Source organism: Tribolium madens, unplaced genomic scaffold (assembly GCF_015345945.1).
Source record: "Tribolium madens isolate multiple individuals breed KSU strain unplaced genomic scaffold, Tmad_KSU_1.1 Scaffold_96;HRSCAF=242;Tcas5.2_LG5, whole genome shotgun sequence".
NCBI lineage: Eukaryota > Metazoa > Arthropoda > Insecta > Coleoptera > Tenebrionidae > Tribolium > Tribolium madens.
The window spans coordinates 8364367-8383275 of record NW_025401068.1 but is presented as its reverse complement, the minus strand read 5'-3'; the positions used below and the strand labels follow the sequence as shown (position 1 = coordinate 8383275).

The 18909-nt window shown below is 32.9% G+C and overlaps 1 protein-coding gene across 2 annotated transcripts in view; it reads left to right on the top strand.

Moving 5' to 3' along the window:
• The window catches only part of LOC123012528 (schwannomin-interacting protein 1 homolog), a 76222-nt gene that overhangs the window by 41456 nt on the left and 15857 nt on the right, over window positions 1-18909 (top strand). The window contains exon 1 of one of the 2 annotated variants that reach the window (XM_044410525.1): window positions 6768-6921. The exons of the other annotated variant lie outside the window; for it this stretch is intronic. The gene's annotated coding sequence lies outside the window, so the exon portion shown is untranslated. Of the gene's footprint in view, window positions 1-6767; window positions 6922-18909 lie in introns of those variants that run through there. 2 annotated transcript variants of the gene reach the window in all.

Below are 18909 nucleotides of genomic sequence, written 5' to 3'. Positions count from 1 at the left end.
AGTTAAAAGCTAACAGCAAGAATAAAATTAAATAAACACTTTTGAATTAATTTAACTCTCAAAAGCTCGACGTTTTGCCAATTTAATCCATTAGCTGCGTGAAAATTACGATAAAGTAAAGCTTTGAGCTTAAAGCAATAATACCTGAAACTTTATTTATGAATCATATTTCTGGTGTAGTAAACGAGTTGCTGTGTTTTATTTATGTTAGAACGTACACATCATAAATTTCCAAAGCTTTGTTTATGTAGGCATAAACCCCGAAATAAATAAAGTGCAACGAGCTTCTATGTTAATATAAAAAATAATAAAATATTTATAGTACGTCATGCCGAGCATGGGTAGAAAAGCTCGGAGCTTTGAGACTTGCAGCGCCATCACGCAACCACTGACTATACTAACAATTGACTATTGCTGGMCGGTAAAACAGAAAGTTGTGTCCGAGCTTTGAAGCTCGCCATGTGGCGACATCTTTCAGCACCACCCACTCCTAGTTCAAAATTTATTTGATGCTTATTAAATAATTTGCCGTTTATTTAGAAAATTTTTAACTAAATGTTTTTTGAAATAAAATGTTTGTATATATTTAATTTTTTATTGAGAAATACATATTTAGTTCTGATACAAATAAACTTTAGAGGTTTTAGTTTTTTTTTATAAAAATTATAAACAAATATTGTTAGCCAAGTTATTGTTGGGTAGGATAGGGTTATTCTAAAAGGGTGAAATAAAAAGAAGGGGTGAGTGGGTGGGAACTTTAGTGACCCGGTTACCTCTACCAGCATAGGCCAGATCGATGAATGACGTCATTGCACAGAGATTCATTTGGGACAATTTTACCCACTATTACGTTACACGCTTTACTATCAATCAAAAAATTAAAACTTGATTTAAAAACCAAAGCCGAATAAATTTTATTATTTTATTAAAAAGTTTTGTAGTAGAAAACAACGGATATTTTTTAAAATAAAAGCTCGGGTAAAGAAATTTCTGTATGTGCATAATAAATTCTTGATTGTAATGAAACATAAAAATAATTCATAGCGTTGCTCTTGCTTCCGCTAAGTAGGTCTGAAAATATGTAAGCTCGGAAGCTTTCAGCGCTCAAATTTGTCTTGAAATATTCAAAAGAATTGCAAAGCTTGCCTCGAGAGTACAATTTCAGTTTAAATTTTGAATTTAAATCGCGCGAGTCCGGCCCTGCGTCTGTCATCCCCGTGCTCATATCTGTATCTTATATTGTAACACATGTTGCCAACCTCTCAACGCAGTTTGGTTCAAACAACAACAACATTTCAAACTTTATTTGATTCTTTCTATCTCTTTGAATGAAAGGAACTGTGGAATTTTAACACACTCCAAATATTTATTTCTATTTCCTATAAACCATTCCATATTCTATTAAGTAGTGCCGGGAAACAGATAGCAAATCAATAAAAGTAATTGGAATTTTTATTTGACTGTTCGACAAGAAATGCTTGTCTAATATAAACCAAATTCGCCCTCGCAGGGTCGAGGTTAAAATGAAACGATGTAGCAAGGTAAGCCACAAGCAGTAAGTTCCAATTTGCGAATTACTCTGACATTTGGCCACGCATTTTCCCTAATGCAGACCCGGATCTTAGATAAAATCACGACAGTTTTTATTTTCTTCCACGAGAATGTAGTAAAACAGAAGAACCAGTCTACGATTTTATTAAAACCTTTCAAAAAAATTGTATAAATACAAAAAAAGCAACGAAATTGAAAATCGCCATATTACCAAGCTCTAGCAAATGTGTATCATTTCTGATACTCCATAATGAAGTTGTTTATTTAAAATTTAACAGTGAAAACTGTAATTACATTCACCATTAACCACATTTGCGTCCGCCTCAGCAAAATTAATTATCAAGTGTTCTGGAAATTCAACCAATAGAAACAAATACGTAAATTACATAAACCGAAGTAGAAAAGCACTTGATCATATAATCCTGCTGACAGYTGCGAACAAAGAGTTTTGTCCTTGTATAAAAAATACCCTATAACCCTGTCACTCTTAGAAGACTCTCTCTGAAGCCGCACTGTTCTAAGGCGCCAGGTTGTCGTAATAAGTATCCTTGAGGTGCCTTATTTTAGCTTGATGAACAAAGAGATTACACAGTAATCTGCCTATTGTGGGAGGTTTTGTATTAATATTAATTACAACAAGCAATTATGTTTCATTAACTGTAAAATATCTAAAGGTATTAAAAAACTTTCAACGAGAATTATCCGGAAWTTGCAATATAATTAATGCAAAAATTTGCATTTTCACAAATATAAGACAATTTAGAATATTTCCGGCTGCATTTAACACTTAACAAAACTAATTACCACAATAACAACTAATGTGAATACAAAACAATTAATCTAAAATATAATGAACCCGGCGCATCCACCAATTTGCAAATCGAAATTCTTGGAGCAGTATCTCCATGTTGTTATAATTTTTAAACAGCATCAGTTTTACGGTTATTTGAAAAAGTTTACTGCAAGTTTTCCCATTATGTATAATAAAGTGCGAATTAATGTTGGTCTACCCGTGCTTTAATATTAATGATRATATAAACTCCATCTCTGCGCACAAACACTCTTTAATTACATAATGATCGCTGTTTGMAAGCGTTATCAATGGATTTTGTAGCATTCGCACGACTTCTTTTGAATGCTCATTCTTTTGTAACACATTCCTTAATGTAATCGCACTGTATAGTAAACAKGAGTCGTTATTCAGGATGGAGTTCGCTAATACATCCCAACCGGATGTGTTTTGCATACCAACTCGTCTTATAAATTTTCTTCAACGATCTGACTTGCAATATGTGGCCTCGAAAACGTGACAGATATTTTCATAAGCAAGTCGTCGCCAGTTTTCCAAATCASGTTGATTACCGGAAAATCGAGATTTTATGCCGCTTTTACTACTCTTTCACTCTCAGTTAATAACGCAATAACTATTAAAAAGTCAAAGTTGACGGAATTTGCGTTAAATCTAACGGCAAGTGCTCAAATTTGATCAGTTTAGAAMCGAAACTTCAACCCTTTCAAATTATAATGCATTTTAWAATGCAATTACCAATTGATTACCTTTTTTTCTTTGCTATTCAAAGTGAAACGCGTTATTGGCCATAAATGTGACGATACAGTCGATGTGTAAATCCGTTTAGATTTATTGGGAGCCATAAACACAAGTGCTTATATGATACATTGAATACGATGTTCTTTGACACATTTTGATTCTATTTGTCATTATGCATCGAGTGATATTCTTGCACACRATTTTGATTAGTTATCGAATTACTTGATTTGCAAATGGAACTAGATACGTGCACAGTTGAATTTATGCAAATAGGAGATGGAAGGAGAGGAGGTGTGAAATGCTTGCAAACAAGCAGAGCAAGGTCCTAACTGTTGCAAAACGAGGTACAAGGATACTCAATTTGCGTCGATTGGACTGCTATAAAATTAGAAAATAACAGTCAACGAAAGAAAAAGRAAAAATTTGCTTTTTATTTCATTTTCTAACAATAAATTGTAGCTAACAATTCTCAAAGTCATTCAACGTTATCCATTTTTTAACGTAAAAATATTTGTGTCAATCAATATGTATTGGAGTTAGATTAACACAAAGTTTCAAAATAAAACAGACCTTCTGAAAAGAAAACAAAATATAATAATATGTATTATTTATAAAAGTGTATTCCACCATAATTTTCAGCGATTACCGCACAAAACAGAAACATTATTGAATTAATAAAAGTTCAATTCAAGCTCAGGCTTTTTGTCAACAAACCTATATTTTACGTATATTTTTGTAGTAATTTTATCGACCAGGCCATATTTTTCTATTACATTTTCCTGGAATCTTTCCACGAAAATAGAAGAAAATTGTCTTTATTCTCTCATTGTTTCAACTCCGTACATAGTAAAGCTGCAAGTGCCAACCGTACTCACGTATTTAACAATGAAGGCGAAGCGAAAGCTTGTTGGTAAAACTAACAATTTAATTCCGACAATATAAACGGCATTTTCCCTAAAGTATAGAAATGTTTAGGGTTTAATTAGACAAGTTTTGAGGTGAATGCTGCAAGTGTAAATGTTTGTTTTAAATCATATATAAATTGAAGACGGATGTTATCGTGTAAACATGAACGACACAACGATGAAATATTAAAAGAGGTTCTTGACTTGAAATCGATACGGCATCAGGCTACTTTTCACAATAAATTTATTTTGCTTGTTTGTGAATCTAATAAAGACATTAATTCAAGCCTGCTAAGTTACATGGCAGATAATGTTGAAAGGGGTTTAAATGCGAGAACAAACAAAAGATAAAATCGCGCTGATTAACTAAGAAGCGCTGTTGAAAGGAAAGTAAATCAATGAAATCTTCCGGAAAAAGTTATCTGTACCTAAAAACGAAAACAAACAAGTGCAGAAACATAAATAACACTTTGAGAACACTTTGACAAGTAATATTATTTACGTTTGTTATCTCACTGTGAAACGGAATYACGGAAATTGAGAAAAATATATTTTAACTCGTTTCATAATGCTCATGCRACAGAAAACCGATATTACATTTTTTGATTAGCCGAAATGATCCAATAGTAGATTACATTAACGTTGTTGGTTCTTGACAAACATAATTTGGCTTGTAATGGCCTTAATAATACAGAATGCATTAAAACTAGATATTAGCACTTATCATTGAATTATAGCCACTTCCAGTGGCGTGTTACGTTAACGGCGTTGCTAATTTAATGCTTTTTGCATTTTTCTAATGCAGAAGAGAAAAATTTTCAGTTCGGTAATGTGTGCTAATGGAACGTAATTTGTGTTATAAAAATTAAGTTAYGGCATCTAAGTAACTCAGCCCTCRCATAAAAAGGATTGAGGCAGGCTTTAATTACAATTTAGAATTTGATTATGCTTATATTTGATGTATCAAAGAGGTCTGATAAGTTTAAAGGTATAAGAATTACAACACCAAAGAGAAATAAAATATGTAACCGGCGTTAAAGTTATTGGATATTCTTAGATATGTTTGTGTTATCGTAAAAATCCGATTTCAGTTAAAACCCGATCTTCTTAAGAAAAACTAGTTTTAACTGTGCTCTTTAGACAATTCGAGTTTTACCTAGTGAAATCTAGAATTGTCTGATAATTTTAGTAAAAATTGGACATCCCGAAACAATTTCATTGAAAACTAGTTCAAAGCAGTTTTTACTGGAGTACATCAGTTAAAACCGTTCGATATTTTTGAGCTAGTTCCTTTTGTGCTCAAGTAAACATATTAATTACATCGAGAGATCACGATAATTTGTAATCGAGTCATCTTTGGATCCGAAAGCGTATGTCTGATTTTGAACTGASTGCACGTGAAACTTCAAATAAAATAACAAGTCGAAACATAAAACGATACTATAGTTGTTTCACCATGTCACCTGCTTTGTGTTTAAAATAAATTATTCATTTACTGTAAAGTTAAGTAAAAACTAGTTTTACGTGAATTATGTTTAGTCAAAACTAGAATAAACTCATAACATTTRCTAATTCTAGTTTTTACTAAATTTATCAGATAGTTCTAGTTTTTACTAGGCAAAACTAGAATTAGCTAAGGAGCACAGTTAAAACTAGTTATTTCTAGGAAGATCGGGTTTTTTACTGAATTCGTTTTTTTTACGGTAACATATGTAACACCGGTGTAACACCCTCCATGAAGAGACCCGGTAGGAAATAAATAATAAATTATTTAAAAAACAKCAAAAATAATTTTAATCTACCATTTATAAAATTGGTCTAAATAAATTTATATTAACAAAATTTTGCCTCCAACGATGAGAAATCTAATAAAATTAATTATTTTGTAATAAATAAAAAAAACAGTTTCATGCATCTAAGATATGACTTTAAATTACCTTGCCATGTTACCAAGAAAGCAAAATGAGTTTGTTAGCTATTAAATATTGCAACATTTGCCTAGCACAATAACAATAATGCAACAGATTAATTAATATTTAACAAAATTTTATGTTTTCAGAAAGTGTTTGGATCCCGATTAGTAACACCTATTTAAWRTAAAAAGGTGTTMTCAAGCTGTTTTCTYATCATTTTAAAAGATTTYWCTAAAAAAGTAAGTCCTACATATCCCCTYTATSATGCCTATCTTGTCTTTTTGGCACACCCTATATTTTAGCAGTYTGTAACAAAATTTGATCGAAAGAAAAGTYTTAGATCRATTTAAGTGCAACACATGGTTGAGTTAAACCTGTCGTCCACTTATAAGTAATTAAAGACAATAATTTTATTTATTTATTTTATTTAACAATAACTATATGGCTTCTCTACTTTACTAGAAAAACACTACTAATGCTCTTGCCACAAAGATCCATTGTTCAAATAATCACAGGCTCTGAGGCCTAAAGCAAACTTKGAATTCAAAGGACCTAAGCTTTTTATGAGTGAAATTCGCCTAATTAAAAACCACCCTCTCATACGCGAACGGGGATGCGTGTAATAAACCCTACTTGCTAAAACAGTAAATACTTCATGGAGGCTATTAAGCAAAGCGGACCTGCAAACGTAGCCTTTGAGTGTATAATGTCTTCATTGAAGGTAATACACACGCTTCAAACCCATAACAAATATGCTCTGGCGAGAAGAGTACGAGTGGTTTTAGGGTTAGGGTGCGCATGCCGGCGCCGCGACGGCCTGTCAAACGTGGAGTTTCGACTCAGGGCGTCGCCACACCGCATATCCTTTACCTGAACAGGTGGACATTCACTGCAGGACAACACACGTACCGGTTACGGGCAGATTAGTGTTATATAACAGTGGCTCATTTCGATACGATTTCGACCGGAATTAACGCCAAAATGGATCTCCACGCGATCATTGGTGAGTTTACACGTTTATTTATTGCTGTTTTATAGGCTCGAGTAATTAGTTTGACGGATTTTCGTATTTTATWCGGTCACGACATGTGGATATTTATTTTCAAGGGTTGTCATTCTTCGGAACTGTCCGAGACCAACAGGTCAGGATTAGGTTAGGTTCGAATGTCTTGCATATTTTATTGGGAAATTTATTTCGCGTGATATTTATGTGGAACAACAACGACCTATATTTTTTATATCAAACCCTAGAATATGCAACAAGAATTAAAAATAACTTTATCATTATTAAATACACATGTAATTTTAATATTTACTTAAGGGAAATCCAAAAATTTTTAGTTTTACTAATTTTTGCGATAATACTCGTCCTATTCTATAAAAAACGAAATATTTGTTTCCATTTACTTCTTTTTAAATTTTTAAGACAAATATTTTTATTTTCAGTCACATTTGTATTTAATTTGTGTATTAAATTTTTAGTATTTCGACTGGATTTAAAAGCAAGTGCCAAGAATTTTTTTAAAATCTGAAATTTAATGAATTTTTCACCAGTACTTTCAGTTAATATCTCAAATGCTTACTCTACATATTAACACAATTCAGATTACAATACTCTCATAAAAAAGAATTTAAATAACTTATTTGACATGAAAAGCTTATCAAGTGAACAAGTTTATTTTCCAAAAATAATAATTTCCCCGATTAAAAATTTTTATCGTAATTAGTATTAATGATATTCGTATAGTTGTACCACGTTACATACATATTTATAAGAATAAAAATAAACAAAAAAATAAATAAAAAGAAAGGAAATGTCATTGATAAGATTAAACCAACCCAAATTTCCTAGTGTTAAAAAAAAATGTTACGAAAAAGAATTGGCTCAATAAACTTTTCTTTTAATTTCTTCCAAAGAGGTCAGCATTAACTCAACCTGATTTATAAGCAAACGTACTGTATTTATTTATTTTATTAGAAGAGATTAGAAGAATGTCCTGAAACCTCAGTGGGACGTCGCGTGCCTTCTCGCTGTTTAGATTATTTGTCAAGCTTTTATATTATTATCCTGTAGGATAGGCTTTTTTAGTAAATTACGTCATAATTCCGTGCACAATTCTACTCGCAAGTATTTGAAAAAAGGAGAGCTGATGTTAGTAAAACAAAGCTGAGGAAAATCGGAATTTTCTGCCATTAGCCTGAAATCTAATCCACGCGAACCTTGAAATTCCCATTATCGCATCCACGTTCTTTACTATGATCTCAACAGAGCAATTAGTTTTAATTATGCGCCCAGTAACGTTAACCCGTAAGTTTTCAGGGTGATATATAAGGAGCTTTCTAATTGGGTACGTAGCCGACACCTTACGCGATCACTTACTTGAATTGTTACTGCGGTACAATTACGTTCAGCTTTATATTGCTGTAATTCAGGTCGTATTTCACCCTGACTAATGTCAAACGACGTTCGGGGGGTTAGCAAACACTCCTCGTCAAATATTCAGCCGCTTTTTGATTTTTTTTTCATGCAAAAATTTACCTTTATGTAGTACAAATTTGATTTTGAAGTTATTTTACGGCCAAACAATAAAAATAAATCATTTTGCATCAAAACTGAATAATTATTATGTTTTAAAATGCCAATTACTAAAAAATCAAATAATTAAAACACAAATACATAAATGGGACAATAACATGTTGTATTAAAGGTTAAACTGTTGTGAACAAATATTGAAAAACATTAAATTCAAACAAATTGAAATCAGCGAAGCAAAATACGTAATAATTAGTAATTGTACAGGAACTGAGTTTTTGTTTTCAAACAAAATCGCTTAAAAAAATTATAAAAAAATACATATACTATATTTCTTACTAAGTACCAAGCCCAGAGTAAAGGAAAAAATTATTGTTAGTCAATTAATGAAACGTAATTTATTTATAGCTTTTGTTCGTTTTCCACTAAAAGTAGATTTTATTTAAACACTGTTTACCAAGAAATTGTTTCAAACCGCAAGATTACTTTTTTGCTTTTGACACTAGTTACAAACATTTACAAAGTTTTGAATTACGCCAGCCAAGCTGTGTAAATATCTAAAGTTACCAGATATTTGATTTCGTTATCCTTCTTTCTTCCATTATTTGGCGCCGCTCTGTGCTTGAAACTTGTTAAAAATATCATAACTGAGGTTGTACGTTTTAACCTGACTCGAAGTCTGCGTCATTGATTCCCTTAGTGGTTTTTTCCCGTCAGTTATCGTGTAAATGTTAAAATCTGTCAGCGGCAATGGAGAAAATTATCAGCCGTTCCGCTCCTAATAGGACGTCTTTCGAATTACTTGCAACTTCGACACTCCTTGAACCGAAATAAAAGTTGCTCGATTTTCAGTTTCTCCTCGCAAAAATTTCAATTTGCCCGTGTCGATCGTTTCAATAAAAATGAATGTGTCGTTGTCCCACTAAATAAGACTTGTTTAAAATGCTTCCAGTGTTTGGATTATGCAATTACGGAGCTTAATTTTTGGCGAAACACTGCTCCGCGACTCTTAGGGAACTCTAATGGTTCTAATTTAAACGAAGAATTCAACAACGTCCCRGTTTTATCGTAATTTGTTTCGCAAACGATTATTGGTTTGGTTTTTAATTCMCGAATTGGGGGCTATCGCCGTTACGCAGCCACTTTTCACGAATTTGGTTCAGAGTTACAATTCCAGCCCCGTTTTGTGCTAATTTCCGCCATTATTTATCTGCACCGAGTGCACCAAACTTCCATTACCGACAAATTTATTCCATGTACGATAAAATTAAAATCATSACGACCTCCGCGTAATAAGATGCACTTAATAAAATGGAACGCCCAGACGCTCGTACTAGCTTTTCAACAACTATATGACAACAAGCTAGATTAGATCTTATTTTCCAAGAATACGTSGACACTTTACAAGAATGATGCATTTTAATGAGACGACAACGTCTTGCAGGGTATCGTACCACAATTACTTCGTATCTATTGTTTGTCTGTGACATTACAGCTTGATAAAATGAAGATTTTATTTAGCAAATTTTATGGAGAGAAAATCAAATCTGCGATTTAACAAGCAATTTAAAAACGACCTATTTTAAAGGGATGAAGATAATGGTTTAGGGACGTACAGCACTTTAGGGATCGAGTTTAGGCCCATTGTGCATATTAAGGCTTAAACTCAACTTCACTCTTAAGACAATCACAAACGACSACGTCCGAGGACGTAATCCAAACCTATTAAATGGTTAGAGGTTCTGAAAATGATTACTTTTGATTCTTTGCCAAGAGAAATAAGGCAGATCATAACCTGATTTCATATGCATAACGGATGATTTTAAACATAAGAAAATTCAACTTACATACAGCTGAAATTTTACTAAATTCAAAAATTGTTATAAAGAAATTTGTCAAAATAATTTCAATTGACAAAATTCCAAGATTAACGGCAACATAAGAGATAAGCTTAAATGCACCACCAAAAGCCATATAAGGCTAGTGTTTGAAAATAAATGTTTGAAATTGACTGTTATAAAAAATACCCAACAATTCTTAAGCAATAGAATGATCCTTGAAGATAACATTAAAATTAAATGTTACTTCTAATGGGTTTAAAAAATGATTTCATCAGAAAATATTTTTGTAATGAATAGGTGATTTTCCATTATAACCAGTTTATTGTTAAAATTATCTAAATGACAATTAAAGAGAAATTATCTTTTTTTGAATTTCATAAAAGTAATAAAGTAAACTTTCAACTTCCCAAAGTCGGATCTGATTTTTATGTTATTTACGTGTTTTTTATCCAATAAATACCGATAAGATACAAGTCATATTATAAAGAAAAATATTGTTAAAAAATGTAAAAGATAAAATAAAATTTCAGACACAATTTAACTGASATCTTTGCTAACGCACATTATAATGAGCTACTTGCATTAGAAATAACTCCTAAATGCAATTTTGCAATTTCAAAACCCTGAAAATAAAAGGTGTAAAAATCCATTAAAAGCTTACCTCTCGCATTTTGGCTCGAACAAAACCAGATCGATCATAATAAACAGTCTGATTGAAATGAATATTGATGGAACGGCATTATTGTTAGATTTGATTAATTTAAACATATATTTTGATTTCGAAATGTAACTGATAATTAAAAAATTGAATTTGACTCTGGAAAATAATAATTTTATTTTCATTCCAGTTCATTTACTGGCTCGTATTTCATCCAATATGATTGGATGACCCAATTGTTTCAGTATTGAAAACAATAGCAGCCAATTTCAGGCAAAATTTTAAAATATATTTCAGTTTTTTCCTTCTCTTCATCTCCTTTAACGCATATTAGGTTTCTAAACTTTACGAYACACTTCACTTATTGATTATGACGGCCGTAAAATTTGTTGTACGTTGAAATTATACAACAAAATTAGACCTCGTGACGTGATTTATATTTTGCTCGTGTTGATTTTAGCAATATTGGTCCCTGGCTTATGATAAGCTCGCTCAAAGCTCACTTTCCGAAAACCAGCACCCGGAGAACTGGAAGAGGGCCAAAAAATCTCGCGTCATTAATCACAAACAATTCGCATCTAAATAAGAATTTGCCTAAAATAGGGATGTGTTTAGAGACTTACGGGTCAACAGTTTGTGGCGTAGAATTTTTTTTAATGGTGCGACACAAAAGCGCTGATAAAGCACTCGAAACAATTCCGGGTTGAAACAGGAAGTAAAATTTATGCACAGAAAGCTCAAAGTATGCATCTTTTGAAAAAAAGGTCGAAGTTGTACCGAATCGTGTAAATACTAGGAAAAATGAGAGCTTTTAATTACTGGATAAAGCTTTAATTAAACGCAACACGCAATACCGATATAACCTGAGAAAAATAGCAAAAATTGGATGATTTTTTTCCATTGCTTGACCACAAAATTTTCATTAAAATACTTAATGTTCAAATTGCAAAAAAATCTTAAGAAAGAAGCTTATTCCGTGGTATTAAATGGCTTCTTGTTTATTTACTTCATACTTACGGTCTGCTTTATTGGAGGTGGATAACAACCAACCAGCCATAAAAAGTCAGAGGTGACTTGACGTATTGATTTTCCATTAGCAAGAAAACAAGTTTGAAATGGCTACCTCCGGAATTTTGTCTAACACTAAACAGTTTTCAATGCTTTCTTTTCATAGCGTGTTTGATTCGACATTAATTGATTCTTTCCACTGCTCATAAAACAGGATAATAAAGCAACCGTACAATTAATTGACTTCGAAACATTTAAGGGCGGAATGTTTTTATGGCTGCTTGCGTCATTCAAGTTACATTTGTTTCGATTGTAACCCCAAGGGAAAATTGGAATGGCGTTTGGGAGAACAAAAGGCTTTTTTAGCACTGCACGGGTAAGCAAATACGCGCAATCTGCCACAATAAGCCTGATAAGAGACGAATTTAACTAATTATCACTTTTATTGTTAATGCATTTATAAAAAATCAGCTTCCTTCGTATCACTTTTATAACTTAAATAAATAAAATCTTATCTTTAAAKWRMWRAAGTAGTAGAGAATTTTAATAAACCCAATTACAAACAAAATAAAGAAAGACCAAAAATAGTATGCCTAATTATATGAAATTCCAGTAAGTTTTTATAATAAAAAATTTGCTTTTGAAAGAAATGAAAAACGTTGCCAAAAATGCCATAAAAATTGATACATACCAGTACCTTATTCTGTCGACGTAGAATTTATTTCTTTAGTCATAAATGCATTAAAAATAATGCCATTGAATAAAAAACTTTTATAATAATTTTCTTTTTTAGAATTGAGTCATTTTTTTGAAATACTTGTCTTTGTTATTAATATTTATTTATGTATGTTTGAGGTGAAAATAATAAAGTTTAAAAGGGGATAAAGGCTATTAATTTCTTTCGCTTTAAAAATCTGGTGTGTGATTTAGATAAGGTTCTCCACATGAAATTCGGGCATTAAGTTAAAACGCTTTGTACAAATTGCGGTTGCTTTAATGGCAGCAAAAAGACAAATACCGACTTGTCAAAATTTCGCGTGGCAAATCGCCATATTCATTAAAATGAAATATGTGCGAACATTAAAATAAAATTAATTGCAGTGAATTATCCTGTGCGCAACGGGTATATAAACACCATAGGAAAGCTTTTACCAGAAGCTCGCCGAGAATTTCTGATAAGACTCACATTTATACGAACGAATTGGCAATTTATTCCAGCGGAAAACAAAAATTTAATTTGGCCACTCGTTGATGGCGAAATTTCTCCATCGTAGCGCATTTCCCCTATAATTATTTCCTCCGTTTCGACGAATCACACGTCTGAAGACAATACGTGGAAGGTAATAATATTATTCATCCCAGTCTTATATTGAATTTGATGCAGAATTCAAGTGGCGGCTTCTGAAGTTCCATCCACGAAAACAGTGCATGTGTCAGGATGATAAATCGTCCGTTTTGCAGGATGCAGCTGCTATGCAGGAACTCAACTGCGCCACTTTCACAAATACGGCTTTATCGACGACTTTTTGTCACGATCTAATTAATCCCAGAATAATCAATGCAGTGCACTAGATTACCCTTCAGGCAATAATTTTATTTTAAGTATTTTTCCAGAAGTGTAGTTGAGGTCTCTTTGGGACTTGAACTCGAAATTCATTTCTATATTTAATTTGATATCTTCGGAGTTCCGGAAAACCTCTTTCTTATTTCAGGGTAGTCATGGAAACCGGGAAGAAAGTATATGTACCCTTCCTTGTTTTATAGTTTTACTTCAAATGGAATTTTTACTCAACCTACTACACTTTAAAATTGTTTAGATTAACTTTACCGAAAAGAAATAAACTGGAAGAGACCCTGTCATCAGATATGAGGTGCGCCTCGCAATTCGCCGAACAAGATTTACAAAGTTAACCAACTTGAACTGATGATTGCCGCAAATTACGATGCATTTTGCATTCTTTCATCACTCGAAGCTCGCTGGAAACAATTCCAGGCGAGGTAATGAGACAGCCAAGTTTCCATTTTCTTCCAAGTTATTAAATTTAACCTACGTATTGTACGCGTAAATACGAATGCAGTGACAGAACGTATTTTTATTCCGTTACAGTTGGAAACCGAAAGGATTTCCCGCTTGATGGAAAACAGCGCATATTATTGTTTGCACTGAAAGCAATATCAACCGGCACATTTATTTCAAGTTTACTTTTGAGCCTATATCCGGGCCGGAAGGAAAGCCACAAATGGTCGAAAAACGTTAAAAAACACATTTACGGAATACACATTTCGATGATTGCAGAATAGCTACTCAACAAAAACTACTTTCACCACTCAAATTGTCTATTACTCCTAGCATTTTAGAATAAGCCTTCTGAATTAAAAAACTGTACTAAAATTTTTGAAGAATCTCAATTAATCATTTATTATTGTGCATGAAAAATATGTGTGCTCAAAGCGGCGAGCTTTAAAAGCTCTCCCAATTAAAAAACAATGGTGAAGTTTTTCTCCCGTCCCCTACTCAATTAATTTTATTTCCTACAAAGTATGTATAAACTCGTTGGATGGGGTATAAAGAAAGCTGTGTGGTTTGGAGCTTTTTCGTTTATACAGCGAATATCGTTCAACGTAGCTTTTGTATGGGCTGCCAAAGCCTAGCCCACTGTGTTATTACGGGGAATTACACGTATAAAGGACTTGCGAAATAATGGGATGCTTTTTGGTATATATAGGTCAGCAGGAGTTTGCAGGAAAAACGACTAAATTATCACCCATTTACATAAGCACGCTCTACGTTACTTAACTAAATTACACTTAGGTACGTGTCCGGTGGATTAATTTTAACTAGTGGACATAAATTGGTTTATAATGTGGCAAAGTTGAATTTCCCGCAAGTTCTATATTTGGAAGTTYTTCGAGAAGTTTTAAGGTGTCTCAGTTTTGCCTCTAGGGAAATCAAGTGTGATAGTCTCGTATAGGTATTGAAATGTAGTGGACCCTGATGGGCCATATTAAGGGAATATTACACACTTTTCATCATTAGTTGGTCAAATGTTGATACTATCAGCCTGCAACCGCAGATTTTATTTCACACGACATAAATTATTTACAAACGCTTTAGCACGTGATATACATAAAATCAATCTATTTTTACATAATGTTGAAACGGACGTGGTGCGAATTTTCTAAACCAATTTCCAGCCAAATTGAAATAAGTTACATATAAACGACAACTCAAAATCGAAAAATTGCTTAACTTTAAATATGTTTTTTTATTTGTGACACATTGAAATGCTATAATTATAGTGATAAAAAAGACAAACATTGTTGTTAAAAATATTTCTTCCTACTGAATAAAAAATAAAAATATCTGCCTGAATTGTTTTTATTATTAATTTTATCTCTTTCGTATTTTTTCTGGTAACTATTGACTCTAAGCAAGACACAAGAAAAAAAAATAAAAGCAAAAATTCACAGTTTTATAACTAATAAGAATTATAATTTACAGTTTTTACAAATGTTACTAGTTTTGACAAAAACTTATCACAAATGAGAAATTCATGATAATAAAAAAGATTCAAGTAGCGTAGTAGGTAACTATTTATTTGATTTTCAAAAGCGTATAATAATTTGAAACTGCAAAGAATAAGCTTTAAAACAAATCATTCTTCTATTTTGTATTGTTACAAAGCATAATTTAACTTAAAGAAAAATTTTACTTCGGTTTAATTACGTATTTTTTTGCTGAAATAATTTACTGCATCAAGTTGAAAAGCTCTCTAATAAGTTCTCATGGAAATTACCGCACTCTTCCCACAAATACATTTTAAGTAAAATTAATTGCCACCGTCCCCATTTCTATGCTACCTATGTAAATAACTCAGCTTTTGAAASTCGAAACGCTTCAAAAGCATTACAGTGGTAGTGGGTAAGTAGCGGCAACCCGGAAGAAGATACATTAGAGTGACTATGTATGTAGCTCCTGTGTGGGTTAATGTAACTAATTKCAAGCTCTTGTAGACATTCCTCTCTCCATCGATACACCTGAAATTTGATAAGGCTCGAATAGTCGCACCACTCCAAACCCTCAGAGACAATGGTGATAAGGCAGACAATCAGTTCAATTCTTTACAAACAAAGAAGAATAAGATGTTTTTGTTTGATCTCTGCCCAAGAATTGGTCACGTCTTCAATTATTGTTCATTTTTGAGAGTGCGTCGCCGTCGTTTCATTTAATTTCGACCTTTTCGCCACATATTGTTAACAATTTCGATAAAAGCCGACTATAGGGTGAAATGGGCCCAAACCGAACACTCGACTCCAATCATAAAGAAAAGATTTGTTTAATCTGGTCTCTTTGGAGCGATAGCCCACTAAAGTACCACTATAACCCTGTAATCGACTTCATATAAAATCAGTGGGCTGCGAAGATTRATGGCATTAAATGGTTGCCGTGGATACAGACGATCTTTGCCGCTAACTTTATTACACACCAATCACCTCGCTCACCGACCAGGTTGCCCATAAAAATTAATAAAACCCAACACAATTAGAGGGCGATATCCTTCAACACGTGGTTGAACACGACGAAAAAAAGACAAATTGCAACTAACCAATCGAAAATTTTCAAATTTTTAATTCCGGCTGTTTCYGGTGCCGGTGTCGCCGACTTAAATAATAATAAGTTTGAAGCATCAAAAGTTATCCGCTAACCGTAGAGCAGTAATCACATTACCGTTACAGGTTCGAACTTTGCGGCCCTTTTCCCTTGAACATCCCTAAAACAAAGTAAACCGGCTCGTAGCCTTAAAAAGCTCTCCCAAACTTCAGAAATCTCGGCCGGATGTGATTTGAATTTAAATAAAACACTAAACAAAGCTCGCAGATAAAGAAAACCCATAAAAAAGCAAAATTAATAATTAAAATGTTTAATTACTGGACGTACTCCTAAAAAATATTYTGAATTCAGTCGTAAAAATTTSTCCTTTTCTCACATTAAACATGGATGTTTAGCGGTGGCTCTTGGATATTTTTTATTTATGGGGATCAACGTGCTGAAAACGTTTCGTGAAACTGTAAAATATACTTTTATCACGTGGATGCATTCCAATAAAATTTCGAAAAGTCAGGGAAGTTTGCTCTTGACGAGGAAGGCAGACGTACTTTCAGAAATTTATAACGTCGTTTCAAAGTTGCACCCTGAATTGTACTTGCTCGTTATTACACGAAAGTGGACTTTTTACACAGATAATCTAAATTTCTTCAAATAATAACTACTCACTTTAAAACAATTGAGCTAGCGACCCTAATCYAACGTAATCGTTACACGACACGTGTTTCTCAAGACATTTTCCTGCTTCTCATTGCAAAACGTGTCAAATAGCAATTACGTTCTGTTTCATTGTGAAAGGTCGTTACTGTAATACGGTTTGCTTACCCTTGCCTGAGAAATAAACTTCAGCTGTTGCGATTCACTCTATTTTCCTATTTTAACGGTAAAATATCATAACTACAACTACAATGCTACAATAATTTTTCCTTTTTCTCTAATTTYGCATTTATTTCATACATATTTTATGCTCGTTACGTGATACGAAAAATGGAAACGCTGAAATAAATTCCATCCTGAAACCCAAAACTCGGAGTAATATGCAACCAACTATCATTTAACTCTTCCTGTGCATTTTCACGTAAGTGTATTTATTAAAAACACAGAATAATTTCTAATATTTTAAGATAGGAAATGGGCAAACCTCATCAATCAGCTTTTCCATTTGAAAAACACCAGCGATATAATTTTCGTGTCTCAAATCAGAGTTTGATATTTCCCTGATAATTTTGTTGAATAATATGTTCGTAAAAGCTTTTTAATCACATGATTATTATTTAAAGAAATAGGGCATTTTATGGTGTGGTTTTAATATATTAGAGTCGTTATGAAGAAAAATCTGTCAGTTAAAAACATAGTATCTTTTATCTACTACCATTAAGTAAACCACACTTAATATTATGTTAATATAAATATGTACTCCTATTACTTGTAGTTTTAATTAATTGTAGTTTTTAATCTTGTTATTCTGAGCACAAAACTTCTAAAACTTTAACAACTAAAAAAGTTTTTCAAAGTTTGAAAATTAGAATAAAACTACAATTGCAGTTTTTTGACTTTTGTTACTTTTGATACTGTTCTCTCTTGGTGTCTGACTACTACACCTACACCACCTGTATACAAAATRATTTTAAATCTTCAGCAATATTTTAGAAAAATAGTTTAAAAAATCATTTTGTGTCGTCCTATTTTTTGTATATACACTCTTTATGGTTGGTGAAAAATCCCCWTTTTCCGCTCGTGTCAATACGCTTACAACAGATTACGAATTTCGTATAGCAGTATCAGCGTGAAGTGCAAACTTTACACCCCTTCTAAAAATACCCGTCATATTTATAAAATATTTACGTCGCGTTGGTAGAATTCACGTCTTTAATGTAAACATTCCATTTGGTGAGGCCATGCAAAGAGCCGTCGTTTGCGCCATTTTAATGCATCTTTATKCTGAATTACCAAATTATCCTTTTGTCACCTCGCAGTCCCGCCGTCGTACATTCGGGCGTCGTCATAACGTACCACATATCATCTCGATACTCGCAAACTCATTTGTCCTGGAAGGCCTAGCTCGGAAGGGCTATAACCGTTAGAGGCGCCGCGATGCCGAGCGTCTGGAACCAGACACATGCAATGTTCTGTGTGTTCGACTCGGAAATACGTGCGACGCTTTAGAAATGCGGCTTTTTTCACAGCAGCCATAACGCAAAAATGACCGAATTTATAACTAGTTTTTAGGAAAACGCGCCTTTAGGTTTAATGGACCATATTATTATTTTTTATATAAAATGGCCACATGGACGACACAGATTGCACATCAATTAAATGGAGGAGGGTTCTGGATTTCGAGGAAA